The sequence below is a fragment of the Sciurus vulgaris genome (assembly GCF_902686455.1).
Source record: "Sciurus vulgaris genome assembly, chromosome: 4".
Taxonomy (NCBI): domain Eukaryota; kingdom Metazoa; phylum Chordata; class Mammalia; order Rodentia; family Sciuridae; genus Sciurus; species Sciurus vulgaris.
In genome coordinates, this window is record NC_136464.1 from 94,066,027 (window position 1) to 94,092,676 (window position 26,650).

Consider the following 26,650-nt stretch of genomic DNA (forward strand, 5'->3'; position numbering starts at 1 on the left):
AATTGGATTTTATAAGGCTAAGAATTATAAATGTCTAAAATTTTTAAAGAAAAACCCAAATGTTCAAATCTGAGAACATTATCTGTAAATATGTGATGTGCATCTGAAGAATATAGGCCAGTTATTCTCAGCTTCTTTGAAAGTAGTACCTTTAAATACCAAATTCCTACCAGGTGTGTTGGCAAACACCTGTAATTCCAACTACTCAGGATAAAACAGCAGGATTGCAAGTTGGAAGCCAGTCAAAGCAATTTAGGAAGAACCTATTTCAAAAAAAAAAAAAAAAAAATTTTTTTTTTTAAATTTTTTAAGGGCTGGGAATATGGAGTGTTTGCCTAACACATGCTAGGCTGAGGGTTCAAATCCCAGTACCATAAAAGAAGAGGGAAGGCAGGACAGGAAGGCAGGAAGGCAGGAAGGCAGGAAGGCAGGAAGACAAGGAAGGCAGGAAGGCAAGGAAGGCAGGAAGGCAAGGAAGGCAGGAAGGCAAGGAAGGAAGGAAGGCAGGAAGGAAGGAAGGGGCAGGGGAGGGAGGGAGGGATGAAGGAAATCAAATCCTGAAAAACTCCAAAGGGTTAACACTTGAAGGGACCAGAATATCTGGATGCCTCTGGCTTGAGGATTCTACTAATGTTCTCATCTCCTCTCCTTGCTCCAACATGAAGACCACCTCTGTCTTGGTGACACAACACCCTACAAATGAGAAATAACACAAGACTTGGGCCAGGTTTATGGGTTTCAGGATCCCTGAAGGAGAAAAGTACAGCTTCAGGATCTGTATGACAACAGAGCCATTTAAACTTTTCACGGGAAGAGCAGAGGAAATGTTATTTCTAAACCAAAAGGGATAAGACCTACGGCCCAGGGGTTAGCACTGAATTCTGTATTTCAACCTAAAAATCATTAATCTAGTTGGGTGTGGTGGCACATGCCTGTAATCCCAGTGAGTGACGTGGGAGGCTGAGGCAGGAGGATTCCAAGTTCAAAGCCACCCGCAGCAACTAAGCAAGACCCTGACTCAAAATAAAAATAAAAAGGGCTGAGGATGTAACTCAGTGGTAAAGAACCCCCTGGATTAATCCCTGGTACCCACCCCCCATCAATAATTGCTATAAAGGATGATGTAGACCAGCAGCTTTAGAAAGAGAAATTTTATTTGAAATTACATAAAACACAATCCTTACCAACCAAGATGAGGTGGTTGTAGTTCTTCAGAATCATCTTCCTGCACAAGGTCCTCCGAGCAGGGTTCAGGTGCTGCCACTCTTCTTTGAAGAAGCCTATAGCCACAACCCTGAATAACACTGGTCCCTTAAAATTGTATTTGTATTCATTCTACAACAAGCAGAACTGAACAGCATGCAATGTTTGAAACCTAAAACCTTGTTGTATTCACTATTGACACATGAAGAGAACATGTCACACACAGCACACGTTACTTGGAAATTTATTTGGCATTTTATGTTGTGGTACAAATAACAGAAATACCCTATCCATCTGCTAATCTTTGATTCATGAAAAAAAAAAAAATGAGGCTCCTCAATGTGCCTGGAATTGTCTCACTTTCTGAAATTGTAAAAATGAATTTTTTAAAATCCTGCTCATAAAGAGCTCATCATAAAATTGAGACATAGTTAAAAACACATACCTGATGGACACAGTGGAATGCCTCTGCAGTTTCAGCTACTCAAAAGCTGAAGTAGGAGGTCTGTGTGAGGCCAGGAATTCAAGACCAGCCCAGGCAACATAGCAAGATCCTGTCTCCTTGAAAAAAAGAAATAAGGGAAAATACACACACCTACAATAAGCTTTTACAACAGTAGAAATGCTAAAAGGATCTAAAATGTAATGGATGCACAGGGAGACAAGTGTTAAATTCTATTTTGTACTGTATGAGGCTACTTTAAGGAAATAAAGCTCTGAGTCCTTACATATCAACTACATGTTCTTATGGTTATTCTGGGTCAACAAAGGACAGTCTTGGAGGCACTGAAAACACAAGGCAACCTAAAGTAACAACAAATAGCACTGTTTTGGGGTTAAAGGATTAGCTATATTAAGATAAAGATTAATAAGCAAAATCAGGAGCAATATTTTAAGTAATCTGAGACTGATTTCTATTGTGGGGGAGTATCTAAGATATCTTTTTCATGAGGCACATATATGTACTATGAAATTTCTTTTATTTTAGGTGCAAATACATGTAAATAGATATGGAAGTATTTCCTTCCAAAATACCCAGAGACTCTAAGTACTAACATATATTGCCGGGCTGGGGAGATTGCTCAGTTGGTAGAGTGCTCGCCTCGCAAGCACAAGGCCCTGGGTTCAATCCCCAGCACCGAAAAAAAAAAAAAAAAAAAAAAACGTATATTGCCACTTCAAGATCACAGCTGTGAGTAATGAGGAGCACTGGAATTCAATATCCAGATTTGCATTTTAGAAGCGAGGATTTTACGACTAGTATAGAGGGTTGGGGATGTGGCTCAGAGATGAAGAACTTGCCCAACACGTGTAAAAGCCCTGGGTTCTATCCCCAGCACTGCAAAAAAAGACTTGTCGAGAATGGATTAAGAGGAAAACTAGGGGCAAAGAACAAAGAGCAAGATGACCATCTATAGTAAAAAGAGATAGCAGTCAACACAGTATAAGCCAAACATAGCTTAACCTTTTATAGCTGCAAACTAAGAATGGTTTTTACCTTTTAAAAAACATTATATGTGAAATTATAAAAGGTTCAAACCCAGTGTCCATAAATACTTTATTAGAACAGAAACATGCTTACTTGACTATATATTGTTTACAGCTGCCTTCACACCACAACAGTAGAGTTGAGTAACTGCCATAGAGATTATATGTGGCAGCTTCATTGCTTTGCACTGCTGTTTGGCACACTACAAATCACAGACAGATATGTAGTTATAAACTGCATTTTGAGTGCCAGACTTACAGCCATATTGGGACATTTTATTTTGACTATTATTATTATTATTTATTTTTGGTACCAGGGAGTGAACCCAGGGGCTCTTAACCACTGAACCACATCCCTAGTCCTTTTTAAACATTTTATTTAGAGACAGGGTCTCCCTAAGTAACTTAGGGCCTCCCTAAATTGCTGAGGCTGGGTTTGAACTCACAATCCTTCTGCCTCAGTCTCCAGAGCTGCTGGGGTTACAGGCATGCACCACTGCACTTAGCTGGCCACCATATTTTTAAGGCATAGTGGAGTATGAATAATTTTCTTATGTAATCAGGTGGCAAAGCATTTTGTTTATATTTTAATGACAACATAGCTATGCTAAAAAGAATACTATACAGACTGACATTACCAGGCTAAGCATTCAACACTGTATTTACAACTCACAGGAAAGTGCCAGTTAGAAAAATCAGAAAGTCTATAATCTCATTACAGCAGAATTTCTGAGTGGTTTATCTGTTAGCCCATGAAGAAAGCAATTTACCAATGGTGAATTAAATCAAAGTAGGTAAAAACAGCTGAAGAATCGTACCTTGCTTGGTGCAATGGCAGGAGGATTGCAAGTTCAAGGTCAGCCTCAGCAACTTAGCGAGGCCCTATGCAACTTAGTGAGATCCTGTCTCAAAATAAAAAAATTTAAAAATGGGCCTGGGGATGTGGTTCAGTTTTAAGTGCCCTTGGGTTCAATCCCCAGTACCAAAAAAGGAAAAAAAAAATGTACCCCAAATTCAAAAACAGACCTCTCTAGGACTATTAGCCTTTTGGTGAGAGGAGTTGCTCAGAGTTCAGAACACCTGAAACAATTAGTTAATTGAAAAACAAGGCAAAATTATCAGGTGGTTTTCCTTGACCTTTGAGTCCGAAGAAGTTACATTACTCTTCGGTTGTTATTGTTTATTCAAAGTGTCAATGTGAATTTGAAGCAATTAAAATTAGTTCCGATAAACAGCCTAAATGAAATTATAGGAAAGAATATTTTCAAACAGGTTGAGCAAATACTAATGAAGTAAAATCTGAAACATAATCTGTTAACATGTCACAGCTAATGGTAATATAAATCTATAGGGAAGAAAAATCTTAAAGGGGATAAATTTACAAAGTCTATGAAAATGTAAGGTGCCTGACTCCTATGGCTATTCAGTGTATTATTTATCAGTAGGCACTGTAAGCAAAAATAACCAACACGGTTTCGGCACCATTATGAAAACACAAGTAACTGGGACAGAAGCAGAACTCAAACGGATCAGCAAGCTTTCCTTTATTCCACAGTGGAGTCAATCAATCAGGCATTGTAAGGGCTCATTTTCTGGGTAGAAAAATAGCCTTTGGTTACAGAAGGGCTTTGAGTTTTATAGTTTACAGTGAGGATGGTTTAATCATTGGAGACTGCAGACCTGCTGATCAGACAGTCAGGGAACTAGTTTTGCAGGATAAAATTTTAACTCAGGAAGGCAGTTGTAAAAAGTTTGAAACTGGTTACTAGGAGGAGACAGGAGCTCAGATCCCAAGGGATGAAAACTCAAATCCCGCCCATTGGTTTTCTTCTGGGATTCGTTGTTTCCCAGAGTTCTGCTATCTACTCTGCCACCATTCAGTACTAATTGGCAATGGGGGAAGGTCAAAGTTTAGGGCCCAGCACTCAGAAACCACCTCTTTCCTTCAGGGCTCCTTATTTCTGGAAAAGGAGAGAGGTTTAATGCTTGGCTAATTTCTCTCCCTCCTCCCCAGTCACACTGTCTTTCAGTTTTTCTCAAGGGTTGTCTTATAGGAATATTATTTTCCATAATCCTTCAGATACTGTTGAACAAATTTTCCAACTATCATATGTAACTGAACCAGCAGTGGTAATCCTGAGTTTCTTTCATTTCCGTAAATTACAGTCAGAAACAGAATCTCAATATCTTTAATTTTTTTATTTTTTTGGTATCAGTGCTTGAACCCAAGGGTGCTTAACCACTGAGCCACATCCCCAGCCCTTTTTATATTTTATTTAGAGACAGAGTCTCTAAGTTGCTGGGGCTGCTTGGTGATCCTCTTGACTCAGCCTCCTGAGGCGCTGGGATTAAAGAAGTATGCCACCCTGCCCAGCCAGAATTTGTAAATCTTAACTTGACTTTCCATACAATAACCCAATGGCTTACCAGTAGTAAACATTTGTTGTTATATTCTTTTTAATTCAGTACTAGAATTGAAGTTTTCCTGAAGGAGAATGTCTCTTGACATCTATTAAATACTGAAGGCCCTGTAAATTCACACTTCATAAAGGTTTGATAATGTCTCTTAATGAATTCAACCTAAAATCACAAAGCAAAAAGCACTTAAGCAAAATTTATACTTTCATTCAACAACTAATTAACTTAATCCTTACCATTTCAACAACTAACATTATCAGAGTCACAAGTAAGGGGACAGGGAGGAGGAATGGTGGGGGGGCAGGAAGAGTTGTTGTTTTGTTGTTGTTGAAGACTAAAGTGCCATCTCATTTCCAAATGTGTAACGACATATTTCCCAAGCTCAAACTATATATCCTAGTGTTGCTGAAAGCTCAGTCCTTGTCCTCGATGCCAATCCAATAATGAAGACATTGTTTTGAGAAAAAGAAAAAAGATGGTTTATTGCTTTGCTAACAAAGGAAAACACAGGGAACTCCTGTCTCAAAGGGTGTGATTCGGCCCATCATGGGGAACACGGGACTTTCAAGAGGTGCTTCAGAGAAAATGAGATTAGGGAAAAGAAATCAGGAAGGAGAGGATCAGGGAAAAGAATATCCGGGAGAAGAAGTCTAGGGAAAAGAAGATCAGGGAGGCCAGGGAAAAGGTTGGAAAAAAAGAAAGAAAAAAAAAATGTTTAAGTTTCAAAGCGACAAGAGATATAGTCAAAACATCAAGTGAACCCCTGTTACACTAGCAGCATTTTCTGAACCTCAATGCAAGTCAAATCTCCATGTTTCAAAATCTAAGTGTACAATTAAGAAGACTTCACCAAATCTTTGTTTGAATTACTTCCAAAGTCTTTGGAAGTAATTCAAACAGATTTGTTAGTAACGACACACTAAAAAGTGAGAGTCAGACAGAACTCTATAAATGGCTTACAAAGGAAAAAACGAAATTAACTGAAATCATATGCCAGTCAGGCACAACAGCAGCACATGCCTGTAATCCCAGCTATTTGGGAGATTGAGGCATGAAGATTACAAGTTTGAAGCCAGCCTGGATAATTCGGCAAGACCCTGTCTCAAAATAAAATTTATAAAAAGGGCTAGTGATGTAGTTCAGTGGCATGTGTGCAGTCCTGGATTCAATCCCCAATACCACCAATCAAATAAAAACATGCTTATGAACTGATAATAGTGCCTATCTATATGAAAGACATTTTCAAGACAAAATATGTAAATGGTCATGATACTTTAGTTTAACAGATGACAATTTGTAATACAGTTTGGTGACAGAAAATACTAATAAAGAAACTCAACTAAGCAAAATATTATCCACCTCAGAAGAATTCTATTTTTCTTGTTAGTAAAACTGTGTAACAAAACACTGGCTGCGTAGGGTGGTGCATGCCTATAATCCCAACAACTGAGGCAGGAGGATTGTGAATTCAAAGCCAGCCTCAGCAAGTCAGTGAGGCTCCAAGCAACTCAGCAAGACCCTGTCTCTAAAAAAGGGCTAGGGATGTGGCTCAGTGCTTAAGCATCCCTGGGTTCAATCCCTGGAACCAAAAAAACAAACAAACAAACAAAAAAACACTACATGAAACCATTATTATATATTCTTAAATTTCTTTTGCAGGGGGGTGGCACTGAATTTCCTCAATAAAATTGATGAAAATTATTGAATTTCATCAATAAAAAATTGGTGGATTTGTTTTGTCTCTTGCTTAGTATGCTTACATAATATCCTTGATTTTATTTATTCACAAATCCTAAAATATCTGGTGTCTGGCTGGCTTTTTACAAAAAATGTTTGCTGGGCTGGGAATATACCTCAATGGTAAGAGCATTTGCCTACAATATGTGAGGCCCTAGGTTTGATCCCCAACACTGTAAAAACAAAACAAACAAACAAAAAGTACATGTTTGCCAACTCCTAGAAAGGAGAACTGATCCTACAAAATAAAAATTTATTTGTCCCATAAATGTGGGACAAATATCCAGGTTTATACAGGTACCAACTTGCAAAGACAGGAAGTAGAAAGAGTCTCCGAAGAAGGGAAGAGTTAGAAAGGTTTTAACATGTTTTGCTTGGATGTTTCTGAAACATGCAGAGATCTCCAAGAACTGCAGCTAGATACGTGGTTCTGGAGCTTGGGAAGGAAGCCCAGGATCTGAGGGACCCACAGAGTAGCCTGGAGAAGAACAGGTAATAAAGAATGAGAATTCTCTGAAAGATAAAAGCAATTTAGCAACCTATGTTAAACGGAGAGTTTTTCTCATAGAAAATGAATAAAAAATGAAGAAGCAAAGATATAATAGTAAAAACTAAGATAATCAAAGCAACTGAACATTGAAAAAATAAAATCACAAGAAATGGAAAAAAATATGCTTGTAATTCCAAATTGTACTTACATATTTGAGTGGAAATTTGCTTAAAGTGAGAATTGACTTCAATTACAAGGAGCCTGCAAAAATAGGAAAGAATTGTCAAGTATTAAAAACCTTGGGCTGGAGTTATAGCTCAGTGGTAGAGTGCTTGCCTAGCATGTTCAACACAATAGGTTCGAGTCTCAGCACTACATATACATAAGTAAAATAAAGGTCCATTGACAACTAAAAATAAAAAAATAAAAACACAACAACAACAACAACAACAACAACAAAAACCCTGAGGACTGAATTTAAAAACCCAAAATGAAACATGAAACACTCAACTGTGGGAGTGAAAGAGACTGGATATGTGAAAAAGAGGTGCAAATCTCCTAAAAAAAAAAAAAAGAATAACAGAGAGCACTAAGTGTACATGAGAGGTCCAAACCTTCTTTCCTGAGTATCTAAAATAACAAGTTTTCTAGCTTATTAGAAGAAGAAATTCATTTGCCCTCTACTGTCTGCAAAGTCACACCTGCTCAAGAGATCCTTTAACAAGTATATGGCCACACTTTGAACAAAAAACTACAAGGCATGCCAACAGGTCAAAAAAAAAAAAAAAAAAAACACTACCACTCTGAAGAAAAAGCAATCAGAACCAGACTTGGATACCACCCAGATGTTGGAATTGTAGAAAGAGAATTTAAAATAACTATGATTAATATGGTAAGGTATTTTGGTCAGCTTTTCTTCACTGTGACCAAAAGACCTGACAACAACTTAGAGGAGGAAAAATTTATTTTGGCTTATGGTTTCAGAAGTTTCAGTCCATGATCAGCTAACTTCACAGATGTAGGCCCAAGGTGAAGCAGAACATCATGGAGAAAGAGTGTGGTGGAGGAAAATGGATCAGTTCATGATATCCAGGAACAGAAAGTTCTGCTCACCGGAGACAAAATATAAACCCAAAAGACATGCCCCAATGACCTATATCCTCCAGTCATTACCACCCAGTTATTCTATTTAAATGAATTAATCCACTAGGTTATAGGTCTCACAATCTAATCATTCCACCTCTGAACATTTTTGCACTTTCCAACATGAGCTTTTGGGGGACACCACACATTCACACCATAGCATAAGGGTTCTAACAGAAAAGTAGACAATATGCAAATAAACAAGTGGATGATGTAAGCAGAGAGACAGAAATTCTAAGGGATAAAAACAAAAGTTAATGTTAGAAATAAAAACACAGTAACAGAAATGAAAGAATATCCTTCAACAGGCTCATCAGTAGATTTTAAACTACTGAGTAAAGAATCAGAAAATCTAAAACCAGGTCAATAGAAACCTAACAAAACAAAATGCAAAGAGAAATAGCATGAAAAAACAAAATATCAAAGAAGCATAGAACATTAAAACACACATAACTGGAATTCCAAAAGGAGAGGATATTTATATTGATAATGGACAAACCATTTCAAAATTAATAACTGATCCAGAAAACAAGCAAAATGAATCTCTCATATACCTACCTGTCGCCCCTGTTGGACATCATGTTCAAATTGCAGAAAGCCAAAAACAAAGAGAAAATCTTAAACAATCCCATAGGATACACACCTATAATCGCAGTGACTTAAGGGGCTGAGGCAGAAGGATTGCAAGTTCAGTCCAGACTCAGTGACTTAGCAAGGCCACAGGTAACTTAGAGAGACCATGTCTCAAAATAAAAAATGAAAAGGGCTAGGGATATAGATGGGTGGGTAAAGATGGGTGGGTAAGTACTGCTGGGTTCAATCCCCAGTACCAAAAAAAAAAAAAAAAAAAACAAGAAAGAACTACTGCAAATATCTCAGAATCCAAGCAAGAGGAGGAGTGAAACAGTTAAAACAAAAGTGGGGGAAAAATAAATAAATTATCCTAGACCTAATGAAAAAAGGACATATAGCTTAGTAATAGAGCAATTCCCTGTATTTTTGATCCCCCATCCGTACCATACCAAAAAAAAAAAAAAAAAAAAGCATACATTTATATAATTGTGAATGACAAGGATAAAATCTTAGAAGCTTCCAGATGAAAGAAGAGCTAACATACAAAGGAAAGAAATAGATCCTTTCTTCAGATTTCTCCTCTGCAGTGGAGGAAACAAAAAGACAATGATATTATGAGGAAAGAATTTCAGGAATCCTATACATACACACATACAAAAAAAATTGTCTTTCATTTGATAGATCCAAAGCCAGATGTGTTCAAACAGGCAGGGTCTCAGGGTATAAAACACCCACAAATCTCTGCAGGGAAAATGCTGAGGAGGTGCTAAGAAACTGCCAAACAAGTCTTAGGCCAAAGCAAGGTGAAAAGGGGAGGAATAGGAAACAAGGTCTTGCTAATTGATGTACAGTTACAAAAACATGCAGAGTGCCCACATGATCTGCAATGTACCATGAAATGTCAAGAACTTTTGAAACAAAAGAGACTCACCAGAAAGGAAGGAGCCAGTAATATCCTGATAAATTAGCAAAATGAAAGCAACTGGGTATGGGTTGGGTTGGGGTCTGGGGTAGGGTGGGCAAATTAAAGTTTTCTAAAAAGTCATCCAGGACAAGCTAGAGAAATGGCCATCACTACACCATGGAATGTATGGCTGAATTTCTTCTCTGAGATATATTATCATAATGGTTTAAAAGAACAAAATCCAGCCATATGATGTTTAAGAAATAAATTCAAATCAAAAGATGAAAGAAAGCAAAGAAATGCAAAATACTTCAGGTAAAAACAATTAAAAGGAAAGCAATAGTGGTCTTATTTATATTAAAGTGACATTTACAGCTTAATCTTGCCCTTAACAATATGAAAAAGTTATCACCCAATGATAAATAGAAATAGTCAAGGATAAGTCATGTTTTTGCATATCCAAAGACAAAATCAACTGCTACCTTAGTTATGGAAAACAAACTTTTGAGAGAAGAAAGATACTTCTTTCAATTTACAACAGATCAAGGAGATAAAAATTAGCAAATATAGCTATTCAGTATCATAAAGAGAGTATTTCACCTTTTTTTTCCCCCCAGTACCAGGGATTGAACCCAGGGGTGCTTTAACCACTGAGCCACATCCCCAGCTCTGTTTTCATATTTTATTAGAGAGGGGGTCTTGCTGAGTTGCTAAGTGCTTCATTAAATTGCTGAGACTGGCCTTGAAATGGCAATCCTCCTACCTCAGCCTCCCCAAGCTCCTGGGATTATAGGCATACACCACAGCATGTGGCTGCTAAGATAATTATTTTTTATGTTGTTTGTTTGTTGGTTTTGTGGTGCTGGGGACTGAACTCAGGGCCTTGTGCTTGCAAGGCAAACACCTCACCAACTGAACTATATTTCCAGCTCTGATAATTTTTAATATATTCTAGAGAGCAGAAATGTATTAAAAGTAGCATTTTGAGATACTACATTCTCAATTTTGAGCTTTAATACTGAAAGAAATAGATTATTTTATCTAGGATAGAAACTCATTAAAAAAAGAAATAGTTCCATAAGTAAAACTTTGGGCCAAAGATAAATATCAAAATCTAAATTACTAATTATCTGAGATTAAATGTAAGGAGGATATTTTACATGACAATTTTAGGGCCACAAGTAAAGTTATTACAAAATACTTGCCTTTTAACTTTTTTTTAAAACTAAAATACTAAAAATAAATTATGAATTATGTAACTCTAAGAGAAATTGAAAAAAAAACAAGATAAGTTAAAGATAAAATCATAAATGATTATAATTAAAATAAAAAGAAATATGGAGCAAGGCTATATATAAAATTAAAAGCAGTGTGTCAGAACTAGCACAAGAAAGAGATTAAATCTAAAACTGAAAGCTAGGAGTAGTGGCCTAAGCCTGTATGTAATTCCAGCTACTCAGGAGGCTGAGGCAGAAAGGTCACATGTTCAAGGCCTCAACAATTTTGCAAAACCCAGTCTCAAAATAAAAAGGGCTGTAGCTCAGTGGCAAAGCACATGTGAGGCACTGGGCTCAATCCTCAGCACCACATAAAAATAAATAAATAAAAGTATAAAAACAAGGGTTAGGGATGTGGCTCGGTGGTAGAGCATGCCTGAGTTCAATCCCTAGAAATGAAAAAAAAAAAACAAAGAAACTAAAGTTCATGTTAAAAAACTTGAAAACAGGGTAATAAAGCAAAAATATAAACAGCTTTGAGAAAGTACACTTAACAAATCTTATGAAATAAGTATTTATACAAAAAGAAACCACAGAAAAAAGGAAATCACAGGAAAAAGTATCATTTAAATATTTTATTTAACTAGGGAATGATTTTGACCAAATTATATTGTTACATCATGTGCATGTATGGATATGTAATAATGAATCCCACTATTCTGTATAATTATATTTTTAATTAAAAAAAATTTTTTTTAAATTTTTATTTAAATGTTCCAAATAAAATAATAGCTGACTACATTGTTATTGTTTATATTAGAGGTCCCCCAAATGCTCCTGGGTGAGACAATGCAAGAAAGTTTAGAAATAAAACGACTGGGTTATGAGAACCTTAACCCAATCAGTACATAAATCCTGCTAGAGGTTAACTGGTTTGTAACGTTAGAGAGGTGGGATAAGGCTGGAGGAGGTGCATTATGGGGGGTGTGTTTGTGATTTATATTTTATCCACACTAAGGGGAGATCTCTCTCTCTCTCTCTCTCTCTCTCTCTCTCTGCTTCCTGGGTCCATGTCCTGATCCACTTTTGTCCACCACTCTTCTGCCATGATGTTCTGCCTTACCTCAGTCCCTGAGGGATGGAACCAATAGTCTATGGACTGAGATCTCTAAAACCATAAGCCCCAAAGTAAACTTTTCCTTCTATAATTGTTCTTATCAGTCTTTTGATTGCAAGTGAAAAAGTGACTAAAACATACATCTAGAAGTATACTGAAAGAATAATACAGCATATTCCATTAGAATATGCTACTTATGAAAGTGATTTATGGTTCATAGTACTCTTTCCAACACAATAAGAGTAAGTGTCCAATATATATTCACTGAATATGACCAAGTAGTGTTATCAGGAGTGTATAGCTTCTTTAACAATAAGAAACCCAGAGGGGCTGGAGTTGTGGCTCAGTGGTAGAGCATTTGCCTGGCATGTGTGAGGCCGGGTTTGATACTCAGCACCACATATAAATAAATAAATAAAAGATCCATTAACAACTAAAAAAAAATTAAAAAAAAAAAAAAAAAAAAAAGAAATTCAGAGACTGTGCCAAATATATTGATCTTGGGTATAAGATAAATGATGGAAATCAAGAGCTAAATGAGTGGACACAAATTTTAAACATGTTAGCCAATAATAAGTTGAAAATGGAAATAAAAAAAAAGAGGGTAATATAAAAACAATAAATTAGTTAGGAATAAAATTAGCTTCATTAAGAAAATGACATTTGAGGGCTGGGAAGATAGCTCAGTTGGTAGAGTGCTTGCCTTGCAAGCACAAGGCCCTGTGTTCGATCCCTAGCACTGCAAAAAAAAAAAAAAAAAAAAAAAAAAAGACATTTGAGCAAAGTCCTAGAGAATCATAAAACATACTGAATTAATCCAACAGAAAGCAGAAAAACAGCTAAAACAATTAGATGACAGACCTCAAGACAATCATATCCATATTCATATTACATATAAGAATGTTTGACCCAAACATCCAGAGGTAGGGATTGTCATATTGGATTTAAAAAAAAAAAAATGAAGGGCTGGGGATGCAGCTCAGTTGATAGAGTGCTTGCCTCTCATGCACGAGGCTCTGGGTTCAATCCCCAGCACCACAAAAAAAAAAAAAAAAAAAAAAAAAGCCTCTTTATATACTATATACAACGAATTTACATTAATATAAAAATAGAAACAAGTTAAAAGGATTGAAAAAAGAAGTGTCATTGTCCATTTTATGCTGCTATAACAGAATACCTGAGACTGGGTAATTTATAAAGAACAGACATTATTTCTTACATGAATGAAGCTGGAAAGTCCAAGTTTAAGGGACCCTTATCTGACAAGGACTTTTGTGTTGCATCACCCCTGGCGGAAGGCAGAAGAACAAGAAAGGTTGTGCACTTGATAGAAGGAAGAGGGTAGAGCTCATCCTTTTATCCAGAACCTACTCCCCCATGATAATACCATTATTCCATTCATGAGCTCACAGTCCTAATGAATTGATCACCTCTTAAAAGTCCTTCAAGCCACAGCAATATACTATGCTAACGCTAATCAAATGAAAAAAAAAAAATTCCAATTGCTTTCTACACAAAGAATAAAAGGAGGAGGATATATAAAAAGCTAATAATGGGACCTTTGGGAAAAGTGGAGAAAACCAATGAACTTCCTAGTATATCTGAATTTATGGTGCTTTTAATTTATACGATGTGAACAAATTATTTAAAACTAGGAAATTATTATTTATTATTTAAAATTATAAAATTTGAAAAAATGTAACAAATAGGTGGTGTACATCTATGATCCAGGTACTTGGGAGGTTGAGGTAGGAGCATCTAAGTTCCAGTCCAGCATAGGAAACTTAGCAAGACCCTGACTCAAAATTAAAAATAGAAAGAACTAGGAATATAGCCCAGTAGTAGGTACCACAAAAAAGAAAGAAGAATGGACAACTGACCAGATGAACAGGAAAACTGAGACATGGAATGGTTTAGAATGAAACCTAGGCCTAGGGATATAGCTCAGTGGTACAGTGCCTGGCTTAGAATGAATCCTGCTATTAGTCATTTGGATGACTGCCAAGCAGTGTTACATCTGACAGGGAATAAAGGAATATGACTACTTTCATTTTAGATCTGCTAAACTGAGATATCTTAGAACAAATTACACACAAAGGACAAGCTGTAAGGTGCACATCAGGATCCATGCATAGAGCTGAAAGCCCGACTAAAAAGACAAATTCTAAGATGCTCCCAGCAGTTGCTTCCCAGCTATGACCACAGAAAGGATGGAACCCATTATAGGGAAGCCAAGACAGTCATTTAGGGTAATGTTTAAGAGAAGGGTGAAGAAAACACTCCGTAAGAGAAAAATCTAGACAAAGGCACTGAGATGTTGGCATAGTATCACAGAAAACCACAAAAGAGACCAGTGGGCAATGTCAATGAGACAGCAGGCACTAGAGAACAGCCACCATTTGATTATAATTAGGTCATTATGACCTTTACCAAAAGAGGTTAAAGAAAATGGAAACGCAGAAGGAAGAGAAGTCTGAAATGTGAATTAGGATTACAGACATGAATGCAGGGAGTGTACTCTGATCTGGGCCTCCTATAAATACAGCCTAAATTAAAAACAAAGAAAAAAAAATTTTACTGAAAACACACTCAATTTCTTCCTCCAGATATTCTATGCTTTATCCCTAGATCAAGTGGTCATATCCGAAAATGCTCTAGAGTAGCACTGTCCAATTTGGTAACCTCTACCCACACATGACAACTATGCACTTAAAATGTTGCCATGTGACTTAGCAAATACATTTTGATTATATTTAATTAAACGGTGATATTCACATATGGCTAGTATCAGATATATATTTGATTCTCTGAAAACCTATATTTTCTGAGTTTTTCCTTAGTTTTAGAGTTCTCTGTTCCCATGGAAGAACTACTGAATGAAAGAAGCTGCATTTGTTTTATTGAAGTTACTGGAAGGTTATATGTTTCATCACTCACATAAAGTGCAAAAAAAGAGGAATGCAAGAGTCATCATGCCCCATTAACAGTATGATTTTTTCCTCATGGAATATGTAAATCACATAACAGATATCTGCATTTTGTTATGACTACCAGGAAGATCAGAGGAAAATTTGCAGTTAAATTTGGATAACCCTCTATGACCAGAAAACCTGTACATATCTGTACAACAAATCACCCTGTTATTGATCTGCTACTGTATATTTTCCCATTGTTTTATATATACATATTTCTGTATTTCCATTCTAATCTAGTGACTTAAAAATTTCATACAAGACATTATAAATGAAGATGGAATAACAACTCACCTGGGATCTTTTCACTTTTTATTGGTCTTAGGAAAGTGTGGAGAAATGTGAAGGTAATACTGGGGAAGAAGGAAGGAAGAATGAAGTCAGGAAAAATCTGATCTGTTTTGCACCTCCTGAATTCAACTTTCTAAAAAGTTCCATAGAAGAGATAGACTAAACAATGTGAAGACACATCTATGATCAGACTGTGTTGAATTTAGACATTCAATTTTTCTCTTTTGGTACCTAGGATTGAATACAGGGGAGCTTAATCACTGAACCACATCCCAGCCCTCCCGCTTTTTCTTTCTTAATTTTTGGATCTTGCTAAGTTGCTTAGGCCCTCACTAAGTTGCTGAGGCTGGCTTTGAACCTGCGATCCTTCTGCCTCAACTTCCTGAGTTGCTGGGATTACACACAGGTAAGCACCACCACACACAGCAAGAATGAATTCTTTAGCATCAGATTTTTTAAAACAGTAGTACTAACTTGGTTTCAACATCATAATCTTTTGGTTAAACAAACAAACAAACAAACAAACAAAAACTTGTTTTAACTGTACAAAGGTATGCAGAAACCAAAAATCCCTTATCTTGATCAATTACAAAGAAATAACCTGTAACAATTCATTTACACCTCTCAGGGTACAAGTTTTATCTCTCTCTTTTTTTTTAATGGGGATTTAACAAACGGGCACTTTACCACTGAGCAACATCCCCATTTCTTTTTATTTTTTCATTTGAGACAGAGTCTAAGTTGCTCAGGGTCTTACTATTTGGCTGAGGCTGGCGAGGAATATGTGATCCTCCTGTCTTAGCCTACTGAGTCACTGAGATTACAGGAATGCCCCCCCACTGCCCCAGCCCAAGTTTTATCTTTAAAATTAGGCAAAATAAATAAACCTTGTATAGTCCACCTGCATTACCATTTTGTGACTCTAAGATCAAAATAAAAAGGGAATAAAAATATCCATATGCTAAATATATGGACAGATACATGTGCACTCAGTTAACTGAAATCTGTGAGTGGAGAACAAAGACAATTGTGAACTAAAGCAGTTTAATTAAACTTCCTTGTTCCATTGAAGGAGCCCTTACCCCAGACCAAGCACCCACAGGTAAGGGACATTTCCTGTGCAATCTGTCCCTCACAAACTGCTCTAAGGCACACACCTCTCTACAGAAAGCAATTCAGTAATTCCACCTGTCACAAAGCCATGATGGCATCAGATGGATCCGAAGCCATGCTAATTATTCAGCACAGGAGGACTGAACATTGCTTTTGTCCTTGCAAATCTAGAAACTACTGGAGCAGGGGAGAGATCCCTTCCACTTCTGCTCTGAGTTTCTAGTCAGAGTTCTGAGGGCTCATGTTTTCTTATAGTTGAGGTTCTGATGTGCGCAGTTCTTTCCCTCTCCTCTGTCTAGAACTGCTTTGATTCCAAGGGTGATGGGATCTAGGCTCAGTGACTAAATAATTTTGTTGAAATTTCACATAGGATCCCCAATCTGACTCTCTGGAAGGCCATTGTCCTCTAGAATACTGTTAGCCCTTCTGTGAGGAGCTGCTAAGGGTAGTCAGGAGGATACCTGTGCCAGGGAGCTGTGAGGGACAGGACTGTCTGGCTTTGGGTAGGTGATCCATCCTAACAATAGCAGCGTGAAATTTGGACTACAACAGATCTAGCCTTCAGTCCAACTCCTCCATCACTAGCAATGCAAATCATTCACCTTTCCCAATCTTCTTATTTGCTAAAACAGATTGCTGTGGAAAGCCACCAAGATGCCAAATAACAGTTGCTGCTTCATCGTTAACTACCAGACACAAGGCCAAATACTTCATATTAACGCTCCTTCAGAGCGCCGAGACAAGCCAAGTGCTGGGGGCTGGGGGAGGTCGGTGCCTTTGGGGAGGTGGGTGCATGGGGTCAGGAACGCCTTCCAGGTTCTCCTGGTAGGGACTGGGAACCAACCCAGAGACCAGAAAGCAAACCCCTCTGCAGTTCCCTGCAGTTCCCAATGTGTGGCTCTGCTGGCTCCGAAGCACTGCTGAGCTGGGAGGGGCAGCTCTCAAGGTCCGAGTGCCCCTCCAGGTAGCACCCCACCACCACCCTAGTACCCTTAGGGCAGGAGCACGCCTCTGGGAGCAACTGGGCATGTTTGGGAACCTGGCAGCACCCAGAACAAGACATCTGAGTTGCAGGGCTCCCCCAGCACAACAAAATAATGAACATTTCATTATCACAATTTTCCAATCCAGTCTCCGAAAATCTGAAAATAAACATGAACACAACCACCAAAAACACAACACTGGACATGGCCTCATCTCTGACTCCCTGAAACTAAAATGCTTAACACTATAAGCATCACTTCTGATAACTTGCAGAACTATGAACATAAGTACATAATGGTTATCACGATCCTTTCAAAAAACATTTTCTTGGAAACTATTCCAGTCTTTTTTTTTGGTGCAGGGGATCGAACCCAGGGCCTTGTGCTTCAAGGCAAGCACTCTACCGACTGAGCTACCTCTCCAGCGCCTCCAGTTGTTTTCATAAAACAATAAGAGTTAAGTTCTATTCACAGTCCTGTAACAGTGGTCCACTTTGTGCTTTGCAAACAGCCCTTGCTACTCTACCACTGCAACTTATTTTTTAAAATTGTAGATGGACACGTTACATTTATTTTATGTTTCTTTTTATATGGTGCTAAGGATGGAACCCAGACCTCACACGTGCTAGGTAAGCACTCTCTACCGCTGAGCTACATCCCCAGCCTGCAATTTATTTTTGAAATGATCATATTTCTTTCTCTTCCTTCCTACTCCTCCCTAATCTCTTTCCCTCCCTAATCCCTACATTGATTTTACCAGTCCACTCTTGGGAAGAAAGATCTTGTCTTAATGGGTCACCTATAGGTATAAACCTAAGAGAAAGGTGTTTTACTGTAAGATAATCTGGCCTTTGAATGGTTTTCTGGATTATTTACAATCATGCAGTTGAAGTTGGTCTATTCAAAAGTAAAGATATAAAAAAGATTCTGTATGTACGGCATTTATGCAGTTGCATAAGGAGTCTAAACAGAAAGTTGAAGGTGCAAAACGGCACTGCCTAGGCTGGGGCTGGGGCTCAGTGGGAAGAGTGCTTGCCTGGCATGTGTGAGGCACTGGGTTCGATTCTCAGCACCACATATAAATAAATGAGTAAAATAAAGGTCTATCAACATCTAAAAAAAAAAAACTTAAAAAACAATAATAATAAAACACTGCCTCCAGTGTGTAAGGACAGTAAGAAGCCAGAAAGAAAGAGTTTTTTTTAAAAAGTTTTAAATCCCTTAAACCCTTTAAGCTGGCACTCCCAGCTGTTTCTCAGCCTGACCCCAGGCATTCACAGATCATCTGCTGTAGGTCAAGGACACCAACCAGGGCTAAGGAAAAGAAAAAAAAAAAAAAGAAAGAAAAAAAAAATTCCAGGAAAGCTACCTGTGCTGTAGAAAAAATGGGCAAAGAGAACCTGACCTCCGCACAGGCTTCCAGCCTCTTTTGTGTGCTGGTGTGTTTGGGGGAGAGGGTGTCACGTGATGGTAACAAAGGACGAGGGGGTAGGTTCTACCACTGTTAGTCTATGACCTCAGAACAGGAATAGTCTCCACTTTTAAAATCTGACTGGGTACACCATTTGGCCAGGGTATATCCATCACTGGGGCAGAACAATTCTTACTCTAACAGTATCCCATCAAACTAAAGGCAAAAGAAGACTTGCAGAGTAAACGACTGCACCCAGAAAAGAAAAATCACAGAAACTAAAGCCAACCCATGTTTTGTGTGCAGCCTCTGCAAAGGGATCCTCAAGGAAGCCTAAAGAAAAGGACAGAAGAGGCCTCCTCCATTGCACATCAATATGCCTAGTATAAGAAAAAGGCCAAAAGGAGCCCCTGGGTACAGCTGACAGTGGGGAACTCAAAGTTGATGGCATTGTGATAATGATAATGAAGAAAGGTCAAACTCAAAAATATCTTGTGCTCCAACCCCTTAAATGCCACTGGAGAGAGAAGATTAGGACATAGAGTTTGTATATATCAGATTATCTGATCCCTCTCCTGGGATGAAATTTATTGTGTAAATTAAATGCACAGATAACATCCATAAGGACTGTTTCAGAACATAAATTTAAGAAAGGGTCTGAAACTAGAAAAGAAATATAAGAAAGTTATAGGTATGGAAATATATTTTAGTATAGAAATTAGAAGGTAAAGGAAATGTTTCTGGGTAAGAAAGTATTTTGCATGGTAAAGTAACATTCTTATGCTAAAGTTCAAGATGAAAGGACAAAATTAAGGATATAAACAAGTTGCAGAAGGTCTAACTTGCAGAAAGTTTGTGGAAGGTAAATCTCAAAAAGATTCTGATTAAACTGGCTATAATTAGCACAGTTATACAAATTTTAAGGTAGTGATATGAAGCAAAGTCTGAAACACTGATGTGCTCTTATCTATCAAGAAAATTTTCTCCTATCTGTTAGGTGTTATTATTTAGGGAAACTAAGTCTAAAAAGAATTAGGGCTTTATACCTGCTTTAAAGACTTTTAAATGATTAGTTCATAACTAGTTAAATAAACAACTTTTATTTTAGGTTTATATATAAAATATTATATGTATATACATATATATGAAATATATATGTCTGTTCCTTGTCTGAGTGTTAAGTAAAAGTGTATAAAATTAATGTTTACCTAGATTTACTGGCAAGGTAACCAATTACACATTATATCTCACACAGAAGGGTCATGCTACCATTTGAAGACCTGTCTTATATGTGTTTGCTTTGACTAAGTCTATTTCTGATTATTAACACTGTTTCCTACTCCAAGTGTATAAGAGATTTAAGGTTATCCTTTGATTTTTTTGCTAGTACTACTAAACCATGCAGACCTATGATTATTTTTACTGTACACTATGAATTCTAAATTTTATCTTAAAAGTTAAACTTAGTTAAATATAAAGTTTAGGACAGCACTTTACCAAGCTGGCGTTCTCCAAACTAAAACTGTCTGTAGCAATAGCTACAAATAGCTATAAATGTAGCCATTTATACAGAAATAACAAAAATTGGTTGGTATTATGTCATTTAATGTTTGGTAAGTTATATATAAAATTTCGTGTTATTTTTTACACTGCAATGGGAATTTAAATATTTTTGGAAGGTATCAAGGAAAGTCTGAATTGTTCAAAGGCTGACAATGTGGAACATGAAAACATATGTCACATTTTCTACAAAAGGGAAGTTAAAAGTGCTCTTTGCCTTTCTGTTTAATTATCTTTTAGATGTACTGTTGTATTATATTAACTAATATTCAGAGACTCAGGAAATAATACATAAGAACTTTGTAAAATGACATTTTAAAAGAGAGCAAAGATCGAATTCAGAAATAAGACACTTTTTAATATTTGTCAAGAAGCCAGCCTCACCTGAATTAAGGTTCCACCTCTCATCCTTCTCCATGTTAGGATGGCTCCAAAGTAGGCTAGAATTAAGCTTATTTAAAGTTGTGTTCGGGGGCTAGGGTCATGGTTCAGCAGTAGGGCACTTGCCTGGCATACATGAGACACTGGGTTCAATCCTCAACACCACATAAAAATAAAATAAAGGTATTGTGTCCACCTACAACTAAAACAAAATAAAATAAAAAAATAAAGTTGTGTTCAAAAGATAGATTTTTTAAAAATACTTTCTTAGTTGTAAATGGACACAATATCTTAATTTTTTTATGTGGTACTGAGGATCGAACCCAGTGCCTCACATGTACGAGGCAAGCGTTCTACCACTGAGCTACAGCCCCAGCCCTCAAAAGATAGATTTTTTTGTTGTTGTTGTAAAGATTACCGGGATCTCAAAGTAAACAGGGGATATAATTGAAAACTTAAGTAAAGGTTTGGGTAAATTGTAAGAGGTATTCAAGTCTGTAAAAGTTTTAAAGGAAAGTAAAACTTGTATGTAATTGAGTTGATAAATGCATGGGTCTCTCTGCAGAGGTTAAATAGACATCCAAGATACATTACCATTCATTTTGTATTTTCTTTATATAACTTTATAACTTGCCTGTTAGTGTTTTGCAGAAGTACTAGTTCTAATCAAACCTGAATTAATTTGAGATAATAAGCCATCATCTATAGGTCAGACAGGATATAATGCTGATTTCCAGTACTAATACTAACCCCAATTAAATAAATGGGTAACTGTAAAATTATCAATATTGAAGTTATAACCTGTTATTCTCACTTTTAGACTGCTGAAATTGCCCGGCTGGATGTTTAAAACCAAAAACTTGGAGACCAAAGGCAAGGAAGAAAAAGGGCCAAGGAAAAAGCATCCAACATTTTGGCCCTTGCCCTCTAAGGTCAGCCAGGACCCAGAGAACTACAGGATCCCTCTTTGGGCCTTATAACTCCAGTGAGTCACCCAATCTGCCAATCAGGGAGATTGAGAGGAACCTAGAGAACAGAAAGCCAACCAGTGCATGTTCTGCAAAGAGGAGTGTCACTGGAAAGGGAAATGTCCTTGAAGCTTCAAAGAGAAGCCATGTATGGTCAACAAGACCTGACCCATCCTGGCAGATGGCACAACTGGTAAAGCAAAGCAGAAGGCTTTGCACACTTTCCCAAAAATGATCTCTGATGAATCTCAGCTGACTCTCAACAGTAGATAGGGAAAAGGTCATTTTTGACAAACCTGATCATGAACATCTGGCAAAAGAATATAGCCAAAGCACAGTCCAACATGGACACATAAAAGGAAAAACTAGTTTTTTAAAAATGTAACTTAAGATATATACTTGTGTCAGCCCTATCAAAAGTAACTAGATAGAGCTAGAGGCTATAAAGGAAGGATTCTTGGGGCGGGGGGGGGGGGGGGTAATAATAATGATCATAATGGAATCCAGAGTCACAAGTTTGTCCTGAGTCAATTTCAGCCTGATCTCACAGACCTATAAATTTTTCTAACCTCCTACATAGATTAACCGAATCTATTTCTCACTGATAGGATTATGAGTTACTGTCTTCAAGTTTTCAGAGCATAGTATTTGCTGAAAGCATTTGCCTTTTTCATCTAAAAAAAAGAAACATGACTGGAGTTGTAGCTCAATGGTAAAGCACCTCTGGATTCAATTCCCAGTACCAAAAAATAAATAAAAAATTTTAAAAGAGGCCTTGGTGGTGTGGAAAATGTTCTTTATCTTCATCTGGGTAATAACTATCCAAGAGTGTAGCATTTGAAGATTCATCAAGCTATAGGCAGGACTTGTGCACTTTACCTTTACTTAAAAAGAAAAAAGAAATATGAACTACACATAGTAGCCTCACCTGAAACTCCAGCTACTTAGGAGGCTAAGTCCAGAGAACTGCAAATTCAAGAAAAGACTTAATAAATTAGCAGGACCCTGTTCCAAAATAAAAAATACAAAGGCTGGGGATGCAAAGGACGGGTTCACTCCTGGGTTCAATTTCAAATACAAGAAAGAAAGGCAGGCAGGCAAACAACTTGAAAGTCACAAAACTTGATCACTGATTAGATGTATAGGTGGTAAAAAAATGTGTAGTAAAGGGTGTGTAGGTAAGGATGGGCAGGTAAAGGACATAGGTGAGGTTTAATGCTGGGTTTGTTGTTGAGATGACAGGCTGTCTGGGGATAACATTCTATTGGAAATAAAGGAGAAAGTTGGAATCTGTAAATAACAATCTTCTCTTTAGATCTGTGGAGTTTAAGGGGGCCTCTGGATTATATAGAGATGCCCAGCAGAGAATGAACTATTAGGGTCTAACGTAGGGCAGAGTTCCAAACTAGGGAGCCAGAGTCAAATATTCCAGGAAATGGAGCATCTCTAGAAAGAAGAGATCAGTTATCAAGACCAAGAAGACTGAAGGTAAAAATAGAACAAGAATGGACACCAACTGGGTGAGGTGGTACACACCTGTAATCCCAGCAGCTCAGGAGACTAAGGCAGAGGATCTAAAGCTCAAAGCCAACCTCATCAAAAGGGAGGCACTAAGCAACTCAGTGAGATCCTGTCTCTAAATAAAATACAAAATATGACTGGAAATGTGGCTCAATGGTTGAGTGCTCCTGAGTTCAATCCCCAGTATTAAAAAAAAAAAAAAAAAAAAAAAAATGGACACTTTGATAGTAGTAAGAGGATGAACACTCCATGGAGAAGAAAGAAAACAACCACAGAGGGAAGAATAGACCAGAAATCAAACAAGAAGACATTCCAGGGGAGACTGCACATGAATGTCAACTAGCCAGGAGTGGTGGCACACATCTGTAATTCCAATAACTTGGGAGACTGAGACAGAAGAATCCCAAGTTTGAGGCCAGCCAGGGCAATTTAGTGAAACACAGTCTCAAAATTTTTTAAAAAATCTAAAAAAGGGTTAAGGATGTGGCTCAGTAGTAGAGTGCCCCTGGATTCAATCCTCAGTACCACAGTAAATTAATAAATCATGAGTGTCAACTGGACAGAATGCTCAATTAAGGTAAGCAATAAAGTATTCATTATATTTACCATGATAAGGTCACTGGTGTCCCCACTTAAGACAGATCCAATAAGCAAAATAGTTCAAAGCATGAAAAGAAATAGGGAGATATTTGCCAGAAAATTAACTTTGACCTATTTGCTACACAATATATACATAATATTTAAGAACTTCATCTGATTTTCTTTCAAATATCCCAGGTTCTATAGCTGGATAGAACCAGACCATCAGAGAGAGGTCTACAGGACCCAGTTGTTTCAGTCCTTAGAAACTTGCACTGACTTAGTTCTCCTTTGGCACAAAGTACTCTGCTTTCCCTGAGTAGCAATTATAGGCAGCACGCTGCACTGATTTCCAGTCATCACTGAATGCAAGTGATCTAGAGGAAGACCAGGAAAAGAACATTGTATTTCAATGCCAAGAACTCTTAAGGTCCCATGAGGAATTCCTGATGATTTCTTATAATGGTTAGTGCAAATCAAATAACACAGAATATCTGCACTATTGCTGTGACCTTCAGAAAGATAGATCAATTTGCTTTAAGATCATGGAATCTACTTCTGTGCAGCACTTTGTCCTGCTATTAATTTTTTTTTTTTTTTTTTTTTTTTTTTGATACGGGGGATTTAACCCAGGGATAATTTACCACTAAGCTACATTCCCAGTCTTTTTTATTTTTATTTTGGGGCAGGGTCTCACTGAGTTGTTCAGGGTCTCCCTAAATTGCTGAAGTTGGCCTTGAATTTGTAATCTGCTTCAGCCTCCAGAGCTGCTGGGATTAGAGTTGTGTGCTACCACACCCAGCTTGACGTTGATATTCCCTGAAGCTAATTTTCATCTATTTCTACGTTTGCATTCTAACCTTTGTAAACAAAGTAGGAAATTAGAAATAAACAACTCACCTCCAATCTGCTCATTTTCTGCTGCTCTAAGAACCACGTAGAAAAAAAGGAAGGTGGACCTGGAGGAGAAGAATGAATGGATCACAAAAGGTTTGATCTGCATATAAAGCTCATTATGTATAAAATGTCCTCCTGTAGGAGAATGTCCTTCAGCCCTTAATTACCTTGACAATACTTTGTCTTTAAACTGAAACTGATTTTTAAATTTTTCTTGTACAGGATTTGCATCCAGGGATGCTTATCTACCGAGTCACATTCCCAGCCCTTTTCTGTGTTTTTATATAGAGACAGGGTCTCACTGAATTGGGTAGGGCCTCAATAAATTGCTGAGGCTGGCTTTGATCTCTCCATCCTCCTACCTCAGCGTCCTGAGCTGCTGGGATTCCAGCAGGTGCCACTACACACAGCTTGAAACTGATTTTGACTTAACTATGTCAGAAATTCCTACTAAAGGCTTAGGCACTAATGGATGTGATAACCTGTATCTTTACCCTCTGAAGCTCAGTGGCTTTCATCTTTCATATTAGGCAGAAAGCGATAATCCAGGAAGCACCTCCCTGTACTACTTTCCAGATCTATATGACAGAATGGAGGAAACATTCTTATCTCTTATGGCCACCAAGGGTAAGAGCCATGGTATGAGAGACCCTTGAGGATCTGTAAAAGGCAGAGAACTTGAATCAAAGGTTGTTGGGTGGGGAGTGAGGACAGGGGGGTTAAGTTCTTCTTAATGGTAGGTGGTATTTTTCCCCCAGATTCCTGGACAGAGCTGTCTCTGGCCTGAACCCTAGCTCACTTCTTTCTTCTAAAACTTGGCACAAACCGCCCGTTGTCTCAAGTTTGAGTGGCCTGTTTCTAGAGACGCAAACCTAAAGTCTGCTCTTTCACAGTAGTGTCCTCTCCTCCACTCTGATGGTCCATTCCGCAGGTAGCTTCCTCCTCACTTAACAAGAGCTGCTTTGTTCCTCGGAACCAGGATCTGGGCATAGGGGACAAAATCATTTTAGTTGGAACCTACACCCCGGGCACCTAATCCTGTAACTCCCTGTGCCCCATTAATCTTGAGGTGACTGGGCAGTTCAGACCAGGCCAGGTGCCCTCCCTTACGAAACATGACCCAAGAGCCCTGAAGAGGCACCACGAGAGACCGTACAAGTGCCCAAAAGGACAGACAGTCCACACTGCATTTGAAACGATATCCTAAGGCTGAGTTGTGAACCTTGCCAAATTTACTTTCAGCCAGTAGGCACAAGGGCAGCTCCTAGCGGGCCGTACCCAACCCGTCGCCTGAGAGCGAGGGTTCCCGGCAGTGTCCACTAGGGAGCGCACTCCTCGGCACAGGGATGCAAATGCTGCAGCGACCGTTCACTGGACAGTCACCCTCCCGCCTGCCAGCCATCTCCTACAGGCCAAAGGGCCGAATCAGAGCCACCCGCCGCGACGGTCCAAGAGCTTGGATCCAAGATTCCGTACCTCCTTCGCACGGGCTCGGATAGTCTTTAATGCAGACTGCACCCTGCCCAGGATCCATGCGCGGGCCGGGGCCTGAACCGCGCGTGCGCAGGAGTGCCTGTCTCTAGCTCTCGCGTGGCGCGCGCCCGGGATCCGGAAGAGCAGTTTCCCGTCAGGCTCCGCGGCGGTGTCCGCGCCTCACATCCGGCGGAGGGAGGAGCTCGGACCG

General features: G+C 38.2%; 1 long non-coding RNA gene across 10 annotated transcripts; it reads right to left on the reverse strand.

Annotated features, from left to right (window-relative positions):
- On the reverse strand, positions 1-26,611 carry LOC306659821. Of its 10 annotated transcripts, none has more exons than XR_013763449.1 (6): positions 26,443-26,611; positions 24,970-25,948; positions 15,557-15,615; positions 3,510-3,593; positions 1,185-1,764; positions 1-263 (listed from the first exon to the last, which is right to left on the reverse strand). It is a non-coding gene; the product is annotated as an uncharacterized lncRNA (long non-coding RNA). The 10 variants fall into 10 exon arrangements; XR_013763450.1 differs by lacking the exon at positions 1-263 and adding an exon at positions 497-693; XR_013763451.1 differs by lacking the exon at positions 1-263 and adding an exon at positions 497-747.
- Positions 26,612-26,650: the final 39 nt, after the last annotated feature.